At 47.7% G+C, this 10,747-nt stretch overlaps 1 protein-coding gene and 1 long non-coding RNA gene across 7 annotated transcripts in view; one reads left to right on the top strand and one right to left on the bottom strand.

Annotated features, from left to right (window-relative positions):
• Nucleotides 1-514: 514 nt before the first annotated feature.
• Nucleotides 515-6,046, bottom strand: LOC132767186 (uncharacterized). The gene is made up of 2 exons (XR_009630617.2): nt 5,576-6,046; nt 515-863 (listed from the first exon to the last, which is right to left on the bottom strand). It is a non-coding gene; the product is annotated as an uncharacterized lncRNA (long non-coding RNA).
• The window catches only part of SLC8A3 (solute carrier family 8 member A3), a 231,955-nt gene continuing 225,330 nt past the window's right edge, over nt 4,123-10,747 (top strand). The window contains exon 1 of one of the 6 annotated variants that reach the window (XM_060761835.2): nt 4,123-4,768. The gene's annotated coding sequence lies outside the window, so the exon portion shown is untranslated. The remainder of the gene's footprint in view (nt 4,769-10,747) is intronic. The other 5 variants (XM_060761845.2, XM_060761817.2, XM_060761864.2 and 2 more) reach the window with 5 other exon arrangements.

Genomic DNA, 10,747 nt, shown 5'->3' with positions numbered 1-10,747 from the left:
GAGAACTAAAGCTCAACTGATGTTGTTTACAATGTTCTAAAAATATGATGTGAAGCAGGAGGTGGAGACAGAAGAATTTTTATTTTAAAGCTGAAACTGTGAAACCAGCCCAAAGTAAAATAGTGGCACCCTTGCTCAGGTTCTGATCCTTTCAGTGGCCAGTGCCAAGGAATGGTATATGAAATGCCAGCTTGCAACTCTCCTTAACATTATGGCTTCTAGACTACACTCACCATTGGATTGCTGTGAATTTTCTGGGTTGTATGGCCATGTCCCAGAAGCATTCTCTCCTGACATTTTGCCCACATCCATGGCAGGCATCCTCAGAGGTTGTGAGGTCTGTTGGAAACTAGGCAAGTGAGTTTTTTATTTCTGTGGAATGTCCAGGGTGGAAGAAAGAACTCTTGTCTGTGTTGGGAATCAGAGTTGTTACGCTCAAAAAATAACCCTCACTTGGGATGATTCCACCATAAATATAGCAGAGCGCTAGAAGCAAACTTCACAACCGGCAGAAACATATTTATTTATTTATTTATTTAAAACATTTATATTCTGCTCTTCTCACCTTGAAGGGGACTCAGGGCGGTGCACAGCATATATACGGCAAACATTCAATGCCAGGACAAGACTTACATGTGGTGAGTCAGGATTAGCTTCCATTCAACAGGATGGCACAGGATTGAAAAGTCACAACTTCAGGTTCAAAATATTTACTGAAGTAAGAAGAAATCCATTCTCGATAGAAAAGGGTCCTGGAGCTAACTAGCCTTCTAAGATCATCTTCCAAGGAAGGTAAAAGGATAAAATATCAAAAGTATCCATGCAGCTACATTTTGCCTGGAGAAAGGCAAAGTATGTCCTCACTGGAAAAGAGACAAAGGCAGAGAGAGCAATGGAATGACCATATGGCTAAAACCCAGGGCAATGAAAATACCTTTAAAGAACAAGTTTCCTCATCCCTCATAGAGATTCCATTGCTACATCTTCAAAGGGGGAAGGAGATAGTGGCAAGCAAAAAGAGTAAAGACAAAGCCCCTTTTGGGAAAAGCACGCATAGGAATCCCTCACTCTAATCCTATATCTAAGTCTACCTACTCATTGAGGACTGGAGGCTTGTGCAGTCCAGGGATAAAACCGAATAGTCTGCTTGACGCAAGTGTGAATGTTGCAATTGGCCATCCTCAGAGGTTGTGAGGTCTGTTGGAAACTAGGCAAGTGAGGTTTATAGATCTATGGAATGTCCAGGGTGGGAGAAAGAACTCTTGCCTGCTTGAGGCAGGTGTGAATGTTGCAATAGACCATCTTAATTAGCATTGAATGGCCTTGCAGCTTCAAAGTCTGGCTGCTTCCTGCCTGGGGGAATCCTTTGTTGGGAAGTGTTAGCTGGTCCTGATTGTTTCATGACAGGAATTCACCATCATCCTCAATTATCACTGCCTGTACTGGCTGGGGTGATGAGAACTGTAGCTGGGGCCTGGATATAGCCTTCCAAGAAGGCAAAGCCCATGCTGACTAGCAGACCTTCCGCCAGCATCTTGACTTTCCCACATGCGCCCCTGATAAATATAGCTGCAATTATAGGCAGGGAAACATCTGTGCCAGTCTCGGTTTGAAAATTTCCAAAAAGCTATCATTCTCCTCCAGGCTGATGGAACCCACAGTTCCAAGGCTGGTCATTTGTCACTGAAGTCAAGCAGCAATTTGTGAGGCGGAGGGTCTGTATTTTTAGCCTCCCAATGATTCCCTGCCGCCTCCCAAGTAGTTATTTGACTTTGGTTAGGAAAGATAACTGGGTGGATTGACTCTCTCTGCCTCTCTCTCTCTTTGCTGCCACGCCACTGGCATTTCGGGCGGCTTCCAATGGATTCCCAGGGCAGGAAAAAAAAAAGCCAACGCTGCTTTCTGCCCTAAGCAGTTTTCAGTAGCTATATTTAATCTTTTCCCTCAGATGTCCTTGGCAAAACCCAGCGAAATATCTGGGTTGTGTTTGTGTGCAAGCCTGTGCAGTGTTTGCAGCGCAGGTTTTGTTGGGTTCCCAAACCAGCACAAGCAAGGCCGCAAAGTCCAAGGAGCCATGTTTCAGACAGGTTGGGCATCCCTTATTGCAGGCCTGGGCAAAGTTGGGCCCTCCAGGTGTTTTGGACTTCAATTCCCACCATTCCTAACAGCCTCAGGCTTTTCCTTTTGCCCCTCAGCCGCTTAAGCCTGAGGCTGTTAGGAATGGTGGGAATTGAAGTCCAAAACACCTGGAGGGCCTAACTTTGCCGGGCCTGGGATTAGGGATGCTCAAGTCTGCTTTCTGCTGGTTCAGTGTGCACACATTTTGTTTTCCTCACACAAAGATTAAGCCTAAGATGACCTTCAGGCTTGAGGCCTTTCAGGTGGGGGAGGCTCCAGCTGGGCTCGTGCCGTGGGCTCCCACTCCATCCCCCCTGGCGTGTCTCCCTCCCTCCCTCCCTCCCACGCGGCTTCCCCGCCATCTGACCAATCTGCGGGGCTTGTCATTGGGTTGCGGCTCTTGCTCCCAGCTGATAGGGTGACGTGGGGTTTGGCTGGAGAGGCTGCGAGGCTTGGCTTCTTTTTGCCCGTGTGCGTGTGTGAGCGCGCGAAGGGGCTCCTCTGCTGCAGTTGGGTGCACACACCGGCGCGCACACCCGGTCGGCTTCATCCTCCATGCCGGCTGGGCTCTCTCTCAGTTGAAGGGAAAGAGAGAGAAGGAGGGGAGGGGGGATAAAGGGAGGGAAGGAGGGAGAGAGAAAGAGAGGGAAGGAGGAGAGAAAAAGAGGGTGAATGAAAGGGAACGATTAGAGGAAGAGAAAAAGAAAGAGAAGGAAGGAGGGTGGGGAATAAGGGTGAAAGAGAGGGAAGGAAACAGAGGAAGAGAAATAGAAAGAGAAGGAAGGAGGGAGGGGAAAGGGCGAAAGAGAGGGAAGAGGGGAGAGAGGGAGGGAGGAAGGGGAGAAAAGAGAGGGAAGGAGGGAGGGGAAAAAAGGGTGAAAGAGAGGGAAGAAGAGAGAGGAAGAAAAAAGGAGGGAGGGAGGGGGAAAGAGAAGGAAGGAAGGAAAAGGGTGAAAGAGAGAAGGAAGGAGGGAAAGAGAGAGAGAAAGGGAGGGAGGGAGGGAAAAGAGGGTGAAAGGGAAGGAGGGAGAGGAAGAGAGAAAGAAGGGAGCGAAGGAGGAAGAGAAAGAGAGGAAAAAGAGAGGGGAGGAAGGAGAGAAAGAGGGAGAGAAAGAAAGAAGGGGAGGGAGAAGAAGAGAGGGATAAAGGGAAGGAAGAAGGGAAAGAGAGAAAAGGAGGAAGGAGGGAGAGAAAAAGAGGGTGAATGAGAGGGAAGGATTAGAGGAAGAGAGGGAAAGAGGAGAGAAAGGGAGGAAGGGGAGAAAAGAGAGGGAAGGAGGGAGGGAAAATAGAGGGTAAAAGAGGGAAGAAGGGAGAGGAAGAAAAAAAGGAGGGAGGGAGGGGGGAGAGAGGTAAAGAAGGAGGGAAAAGGTGAAAGATAGGGAAGGAGGGAGGGAAAGAGAGAAAGGGAGGGAAGGAGGGAAGGGAAAAGAGTGTGAAAGGGAAGGAGGGAGAGGAAAGAGGGAGAGGAAGAGAGAAGGGAGCGAAGGAGGGAGAGAGAAAGAAAGAGGAGAAAGAAAGGGAAGGAGGGAAGGGAAAAGGGTAAAGAGTGAAAGAGAGAGAAAGGGAGAGAAAGAGGGAGAAAAGAGGGAAGGAGAGAAGGGAAAAGGGTGAAAGAGAGGGAGAGAGGAAAGGAGGGAGGGGGAGAGAAAGGGAGGGAAAGAGGGAGGGAAAAGGGTGAAACAGAGGTAAGGAGGAAGGGAAAGAGAGAAAGGGAGGGAGGGAGAGAAAAGAGGGTGAAAGGGAAGGAGGGAGAAGAAGAGAGAGAGAAGGGAGCAAAGGGGAGGGGAGAAAAAAGAGGGAGAAAAAGAGGGAAGGAGAGAAGGGAAAGGGGGAAAAAGAGGGAGAAAGAGAGGGAAGGAGGAAAGGGAAAAGGGTGAAAGAGAGGGAAGGAGGGAGAGAAAGAGGGAGGGAGGGGGAGAGAAATAGGGAAGGAGGTAGGGAAAAGGGCGAAAGAAAGAGGGAAGGAGAGAGAGAAAGGGGGAGAGAGGGGAGGAAAAGGGGTGAAAGAGAGGGAAGGAGGGAGGGAAAGGGTGAAAGAGAGGGAAAAGAGGAAGAGAAAAGGAGAGAGAGGAAGAGAGGAAAGGAGGGAGGGAAAAGAGGGTGATAGAGGGGGAAGGTGGGAGAGGAGGAGAGAGAACGGTGGGGAAGGAGGAAGAGAAAAGAGAGACAGAAAGGCAGGAAGGAGAAGAGAAAGAGAGGGAAAGAGGGAGAGGAAGAGAGGAAGAGCCAGGGAGAGGAGGAATAGGGGGAAGCCCATCATATTCCCTTGCAACCTGGGGGTTTACCAACGTCATTCCTCTCTCAGCCTCCCCCCTTCATTTTCCTCCTCCTTTCCATTTCCCACTCTCCCCTCCCACGGCCCAGTTCATTACCCCGAAAGAAAATCGCCGCCTGTCTCTCCCTTCCAGCCAGCGAGACAAGTTGGATTGACATGCCAAGGAGATCCCCAGCGCCCCCGCTCCTCCGCCGCCTCCTTCCCTCCTCCTCCTGCTCTTCCTCCTCCTCCTCCTCCTCCTCTCCCTCCCGTTCTGGCTACGATTGGCCATGAAATCGCTTTGAAGCCCCGGCAGGCTCTCTGCAAACTGGGGAGTTCAGGGCTCGCTCCCCCCTCTGCCTTCCCCCATCGCCGGCCAAGAAGGAGCCAAAGGTAAGTAAGCGCGAAGGCTGCCCTCGCTTCCGAACGTGTGGAGGGAATGGCAAGGTGGGAAGAAGGGAGAGAGAGTTGGAGGGGGGGGGGGCACCGGGGATCTCGTAGTGCCCCTTCCCTCCTCCTCTTCCATCTGGAGAAAGGAGAGCCTGCCCATGGCCAAGCATCCTGCAAAGGCCAAACGCGAGGCTGCTTTGGTGGTGGTGGTGGGAGAGGAAGGGTCTCCCTTCCTTGCGTGTGCGGGGGAGGCTGCGTGGGGCTCTCTCTGCGTGGGCATCGCAGGCGCAGAGGGAGAGAGAGGGAGAGAGGGAGACCGGCTGCTGCTTCATCTGCTGCTGCTGCTGCAGCCTCGCATCTCTGCACTCAGACCTGACCGAGGAGCTGGGAGGCAATTGCAGGGAAAGTGGAGGGAAAGGCGCCAGGTTGGGGCTCCCAGCCCTCCCTCTCCGATTGCGTCCCTATTCGCTTTTGCTGGCCCCCTCTCCGGTTTTCTCTAGGGATCAAGAGGTTCCGCGGGTTGGCAAAACCTCCAATCATTTGATGTGAAGCCGGCGGAGGGGCTGAAACGTGGAGGAAGAGTCCTTTTTCGCAGCCCAAAAGCTCAGATCCCGAACTTGCTGATAGCCTTTTGGGAGGGAAGGAGGGGTTTGTGATGGGGCGAAAGTGGGGGCTGCCTCGGCAGGATCCATGCCTTGAATGCAGTGGCCATAAATCCCCGTTTTGCCTCTGTCTTCTCCCCCAAATGCCCGGCCCAGGAGAGGAAACGTGCGGTTTGGCACAAAGTGGCTGCAACGGGACGCAACTCACCCCACACATTAGGTCCTCTTTAATTTCAAAGGAATAGTAAGGGTGAGGTGGCCCCAGGTCCTCTTCTACAAGGAGGAGGAGGGCGGTTCGAAGGGGCGCCCTGTTTGGGTTCAATTCGAAGGGAAAGCAGCCCTTCTTCGCCCTTGGTGGTCTCTCTCGCGTGGACCGGGCACGGCTTCCCTTCCCAAGCCCGGCCTCTCCCCGCTCTCCTTCCGCGTGGGGCGATTAACCTCTCTCTCGCAGCTGTTGTGCTCCATCCACTCGTGCTGCGGTCTTGTTTACCTCCAGTTGGATTTCAAATATAGCTCCTGCGCCATGGTCTCCTCGAAATAGCACAAGCGAGGAGGGGGCAGCTTACTTTGTAGTACAAGTCAAGAGAGTTGGTGGATGGAGGAGGTGGGCGAGGAGGAGGATGGGTTCTTGTCGCCAGGGAAGGACTATCATCCTCTACCACTTCCTCCACCTCTGCGCCTTCCCTGCTTCTCAGGCCTACTAAAGGCCATTCTCCATTCATCTTGGCAGAGGAAAAGATCACAGGGAGAAGAAGAAGCTAGCCAAACGGCCCCAAAGTCTAGATCTCCCAAGTGTTACTTGGTTGTTATAACCCAGGCAAGGGCAAACTTGGGCCCTCCAGGAGTTTTGGATGTCAACTCCCACCATTCCTAAGAGCCTCATCTGCCCTAATGATAGAATCATAGAGTTGGAAGAGACCTCACGGGCCATCCAGTCCAACCCCCTGCCCAAGTTTGTCCATGTCTGTTACAACCTTTTCTAACCAGGCTTTCACACTGTTCAAAATAAAGGATACTGGTAGATCTAGCACAGTGGTTCCTAACCTTTTTTATTACCACTTTGACCCGGGACCACTCTCCGACACTAGTACCAAAAAGGGCTACGAATCAGTTTTTGGTCAACTTCAGATTCGGTTTGTTTAGTTGGGGTGCTGATTCAGAAATTGCATTAGATAGACCACATCAGCTCTAGTTTCTGATACAGAACATATGCCATCCAGTTGTCGCTATCTGCTTGCTCACAGAAAAACGAATTTAATAAGCTTTGGTACTATAAGAGGGTTTCGAGAGACCAGTTGCTCTCATTTCAACGGTGTAGCCGCGGACCATATTTTAGTTCTTGCAGACCACTGTGGTCCATGGACCACAGGTTGAGAACCACTGATCTAGCACTATTGCTGTGCTCCTTGTAGAAGTACAGACGGAACATCCTTTACCCAGAATTCCAAAATCCAAAATTGTCCACATAAATCACAGAAGACACCCCAAGGGCTATTCAGTCCGACCCCCTGCCATTCAGGAACACATAATTCAAGCACTCCCAACAGATGGCCATCCAGCCACTGCATAAAAACCTTCCGAGAAGGAGACTGCACCGCAAGACAGTATATTTCACTGCCGAACAGCTCTTACTACCAGTAATATAATGATATAATATAATAACAATACAACTTTATTTATATGCCCTCCTGTCTCCCTGAAGGGACTCAGGACAGTGAAAGATCTTCCTAATGTTTAGGGGGAATCTCTTTTCCTGCAGCTTGAATTAATCGCTCTGTCCTAGTCTCCTGAGCAGCAAAACACAAACTTTCCCCCTCCTCAATGTGACATCCTTTCAAATATTTAAACATGGCTATCATGTCGCTTCTTAAATGTTCTCTTCTCCAAACTAAACATGCATTCCTTAAGACACTCCCCTTGGGGCTTGGTTTCCTGATCTTTCACCATTTGTCAATATCCTTGAATTGTGATCTGGACACAGTATTCCAGGGGAGGTCTGACCAAAGCAGAATAGAGTGGAACTGTTACTGCCTATTAATGTATGGCTGAGACACCTTTGCTTCTTGATGTATGGCTGAGACACCTTTGCTTCTTGTGAGAGAATTGGCTGTCTGCAAGGACGTTGCCCAGGGGATGCTCTGATGTTTGATGTTTTTACCATCCTGTGGGAGGCTTCGCTCATGTCCCTGCATGGGAAGCTGGAGCTGACAGAGGGAGCTCATCCACTCTCCCCGGATTCGAGCTGCTGATCTATCATTCATCAGTCCTGCTGGCACAAGGGTTTAACTCATTGTCTCACCAGGGGCTCCTATGAAATCCCAATGAATTTCATGTTTAGATTGGGGTTCCCTTTCCAAGATATCTCTCAAATTTCAAATAAACTAAAAATAAATCCCAAACATAATGGATTGATCTGTAATTTCTCAGGCAAGGTCAATTTGCCAATGAGTGTGTGCATCTGCATGGCAAGGTGTGTGCGTGTGTGTTGACTGGATGGCTCTTGGGGCCTCTTCCATTTTGTTTATTCCCAAGCATTTCCAATAATATATACACAATTTGTATATGAAAAGATACACGTGCTAAATTCTTATTTTTCTTTCCTCTTTTGAACATCAAGGGCCAATTTGCAAACTTCGTATCATGTCAGATTTCATTTAAATGCTCTCGTTGTTCTGAAATGTTCTGCTTCCCCACCTTCTTCATCTTTTCAGTATAATTAGAAAACAGATTGTGAAAACACACTCATTTGTCCAAGCTTGATAAGACCATTTTTCTCCCAACTAAGCAGGAGGATGTGGGTTTTTGGTAGGCATATCGCAGTACTCTAGTCTTGCTTTGAAGTGAGAGCAGGGGCAGAATTCAGGCTTGAGAGCAGATTCTTCTTTTATTTCTTAGAACAGTGTCAAGAGATCTGCTCCTCTAGCAGAAAATGTATGCACTTAGAATGAAAGAATTTTGAGTGGAGGACTTCTGACTTGAGTACCAAGTCTCTTCTTAATCAGTTCTTGGTCACCATAAGATATCTTCATTTCAGGTGGGGACTGGCGAGAGTTATTTTGCCAGTACTGTTCTCTAACAGTCGGGAGTGTGAAATTCTTGCTGATCCATTGCAAATCACAGATCTAGCAGTAGAGTTAGGATATCTCATACGAGGCTGTGGTGTTGGGGAATTTGAGCTGTTAGGCTCAAAAATAACCCTCAGTTGGAGTGATTCCACCATAAAGATAGCAGAGTACCAGAAGAAAACTTCATAACCAGCAGAAACTTACATGTGGTGAGCTGGAATAAATAGGGTTCTATTCCTTAGGATGATTTAGGATTGCAAAGTTGGAACTTTAGGTTCAAAAATATTTATTGAAGTAAAAGAAATACATTCTTGATAGAACAGGTCTTGGAGCTAACTAGCTTACTAAATCTCATCTTCTAAATGAGGGAAAGGATAAAAAAAAATCAATGTAGCTACTTTTTGCCTAAAGAGAGGCAAAATGTGTCCTTGCTGGAAGGAAGAAAAGGCAGAAGTCTGAAAATGGTGGAGACCACATGGTCAGCCCAGGGCAGTTTCAAACTTAAAGAGGAAGTTCCCTTACAGAGTTCCATTACTATGTCATCAAAGGGGAAGAGACAGTGGCTAGCAGGGAGAGCAAAGACAAAGCCCTTTTGGGAAACATGCATAGGAATGCAGGGGGAGGCACCCCCAGCTTAGCCCTGTCTCTAGCTTAGCTACTCATTGAGGACTGGAAACTTGATGACACAAGAGACTAGTACAATCCAGGGATGAAATCCAACATGCAGAATCAAAATTTTGGCAGGAGAAAAGTGTCTGTTGCTGGGGCTCACTGCAAGACATCGGGACTGTCTTGTAGTTTCATTCCACTTCATTTGTGATTGGATAGCCTCTTGTCATCGATTGGAAAAAAAACTGTCAATGAATCCAATATTGCAGTTGTTCCACCACTCTTCCTCATGTGAAATTTTCCTTCTGCTGCAGTCCCAGTATTGTGTAGTGGAAGAAGATCTTGTCATACAGTTGAATGTCAGTTGTGGCAAATTAGGAAAAAATTAGGAAAAAAAATAAAGATTGGGAAAATCTATATGCTGGGTAGGCACACTGGGATAAGAAGTGAGTTTTTATAGAAGACTCATTGTAGGAGTTCACATCAACAGCATCCCAGCATCAGACATGCAAAGTTGTGAAAGAGATAGTTCCAACTGGCAATATTATTCTGTTTGGTTGAACAGTGTGGTCAAGAGAAGACAAGGAGCCTCTGGTGGCACAATAGGTTAAATCTTTGTTCCAGCTGGACTGCTGACCGAAAGGGCGGTGGTTCAAATCCAGTTCAAATCCAGCTTCTCATGTGGGGACATTACAGAAGCCTTCCACAGGATGGTAAAACATCCGGGCGTCCCCTGGACAATGTCCTTGAAGATGGCCAATTCTCTCACACCAGAAGCAAGTTTCTCAAGTCGCTCCTGACACACAAACACAAAATGAGAAGACAGGAGGCTGGTGTGATAAAATGGATCCCTGATGAAGAAAAAGGAAGGGGGAGAGATATTTGATGGGGGAGGAATTATTTTGGGTAACCGTTTTCTGATCAGTATTGTTTTGAGGGCAGAAACTTTACCTGAATTTAATCAGAACCAGTTATTTAGCCAAACGGTTATCTTTCCCATCTCCTTGTTTCAAATGGCTTTTTTACATGGCTGTTTTTAAACAATGTGGTTATGTTACCATATGCTGATTTTGGCACAATGCTTTGGGGGGAGGCATTGGTGAACATATGTTGAGGTTTCAAATTAAGGTATCCAAATGTAAACTGTGTTTTGGAAGCTATTTTGATGTAATGAAGAATGATGTTTTAAGTACACATGACTATGCTGTCTGCACTCTGTATTGGCTCCGACCTCCTTGACATGTTGTTTGACAACTCAATTTCCAAAGCAGGGAGCTGCTGTATACAGCATAAGCCCTGCTCTCTTTGCTTGGAGTACTTCACAACATTTTCTGATTTCATCCATCTCCTTAATTAGACTGTAATGGAAGGTCACTTGTTCCTTCTTTAGAAATGGGAAAACAGGCTGAGATGGAGAAAACTGATCAAGCCAAAGGTCATCTAGTGCGGGGTTAAAAACCCATTCCCTCCTAGTTAGTTCCTTCAGCCATGGTTCAGTTTCCTTTTCACTGTGCTCATTGGTTGTTCATTATAAATCCATCATTACATGAATTTAGACTGGAAGAAATTGGGCTTTGTAGATTGGGAAGGCACTAGGAATCTCTGACTGAAATTTCTAAATAACTTTCTGTAAACTAAACATCTCAGGATTTCATAGAATGGAATCATGGCAGTTAAAATGTGTACTGTGGAAGGGACGGAGACCT

This window comes from Anolis sagrei, chromosome 1 (genome assembly GCF_037176765.1).
Source record: "Anolis sagrei isolate rAnoSag1 chromosome 1, rAnoSag1.mat, whole genome shotgun sequence".
In the NCBI taxonomy this organism is placed as follows: domain Eukaryota; kingdom Metazoa; phylum Chordata; class Lepidosauria; order Squamata; family Dactyloidae; genus Anolis; species Anolis sagrei.
The sequence above is the reverse complement of the archived record's forward strand: the minus strand, read 5'-3'. Positions and strand labels throughout refer to the sequence as shown.